Source organism: Opisthorchis viverrini (assembly GCF_000715545.1).
Source record: "Opisthorchis viverrini unplaced genomic scaffold opera_v5_222, whole genome shotgun sequence".
Classification (NCBI taxonomy): domain Eukaryota; kingdom Metazoa; phylum Platyhelminthes; class Trematoda; order Opisthorchiida; family Opisthorchiidae; genus Opisthorchis; species Opisthorchis viverrini.
The window spans coordinates 873,017-875,145 of NW_008751879.1; positions in this window are offsets into that span (position 1 = coordinate 873,017).

Here is a 2,129-nt window from a genome sequence, read left to right on the forward strand (position 1 = left end):
TGGAAATCGGATCAGACTTCATTTTAGCACCTTTTGACGAAAAATGACAATGACTTGCTTAGACGATTCCATGACATCTCCATGTGATAATTTGGAAATTCTGCCGAGGCAAATTCCATTAATCACAGTGGTCTGAAAAATGCAACATAAGTAGCTTTGACTCTTACATCCTCAGTTTTCCTATCAATCGTTTGAAGCCATTGAAGTAGACATCTAGATTGAACTGATCGGTGCCTCATCTGCATAATCACGGTACAAATCCCCATCAGAAAGCAACCAAAAAGCGACCTCGTTTCATTACGCGGTCAGCTTCGAACTCGGCAGACGGTTCCACAGATACGTACTCGGACCACCAAATTTGATGACTGTGACGTTTTTTGAGTTAGACGAACTTTTCGTCGCGATCTACAGCGTCTCTCTCCTGACTTATTCTAAAAGTTTTCGAAAGGTTTTCCAATACAGTGTTCGTTCAGCTGCAACTGATACACTGAAGACATAAGATCAGTCTTGTGGAGTTTTTGTCCTGTAATTTAAGCCAATCTATGCTCAAAAGCCGAGGAGCACTGTACAGCTGTTTCATCCTTATTGGTAATCATCAGCAGTGCACATCTCACCAAGCTCCGGAGAGTCTCGAATCCCCGACCTTCTGGATAGCAGTTTGAGCACTTGACTGTTCGGCCACGAGTAGCCGATCAGCAGTGTGATCAGCTCACTGTTAGACAGGATATAGCGCGGCTCATCCTTCTGTGATCAGTTCACTGTTAGACAGGATATAGTGCGGCTCATCCTTCAATCACGTGGATCCCGTGAATGAAAGATGAGCGGCGCTATATCCTGTCTAAGTGCGAGTTAATCACACTACCAACAAGGTCAGTCGTGTTTCGTCTGCTTCAGGATCCACATTTCTCCTAGGAATATTAGCTCTCAGGCGGTTGAGTAGGATATGTGCCAAGCTTTTGCTTGTACGATTGCAACCTCTCTGAACTCTTAGGGGACATTCTCTATCTTCTAGTTTGTTAAAAATTCAGGTGAAAAACTTCGTCTCCTAATACCGACTCATCCAATTTCGGAAATTCGGCAGGCTTGCCGTTTTCTCCAGCAGCCTTTCCGTTTTGTGGTCCAGTTATCACCTTTTGAAGTTCAACCTCCATAGGCGGACTGGATAGGTTCATGTTCAAAGAGACGAGGCGAAGTAGTCAAAATGCAAGTTTGATAGGTAGTTAGGTAATGTTGGGAAATGTACCTTTCAAGCAGCCAGCATGTCGCCATAATTGTTGAGCTTTCGGTCTGTCCATGATGCATTTGAGGTATTGGGTTTTCGGTCCGAAGGTTATTTTCAATGCTCCAAAGAATTCCTTTTGATATCCTTGATCTGCACACACGTGGATCTGCTGGTTATTTTTAACCCACTGTTCATTCTGCAGTCTACATCGACGATTCAGTAGTTCGGTCCTCACTGTGTAAAACTTCTCGCGTGCTAATAAACCTAAATTTGCTGTATCATCTTCATAAAAGTCGTATTCTTCTCACCGATCAAGGAAGATATAGACAGACATAGATAGTTCGGGTGCTCTGCTTGTTCTCTGAGCTTGGCATTTGGATTGCAAATGTCTCATCACCAATCGAGGTGACATCGTCAGCGCAGGGTTGAGTAACGATATCACCTCGACTGGTGAAGATGGAACGTTTGTACTGCAGCCACCAAACCCGGTAAACAGAGCTGCAATCAAACTGCTTAATTGTACTTCTGTGGTGTTGACCTATCCAACACCAGTTTCAAATCCAGGCTAGTAGACAGTTAAGTTGTCACACGACGTGGAGTTTTCTCCAAAGCCAGTTGAGTTTTGGACAGCATTAGTGCACTGTTCGTCCTCCAGATACTTTGTCGGATAGTGGTTTAATCTAAAAGATGTCTATCCTCACCTATTAAGCAGTTCGTAATGAACATTTTCCTGGCACTGGAACGCGCATTAATGTTGGCAAATTCCGTGGTTGCCTACATCGCTACTAAACGCCAGCCAGTCATTCACTTTCATGGCCCAGGTTCCAAACAATCCAATTGCCTTTTCTATCTCTGTTTGTCAAGAGCTATTCGGGCGCTGAGATTTGTTAGTACTCTAGTTGTGGAA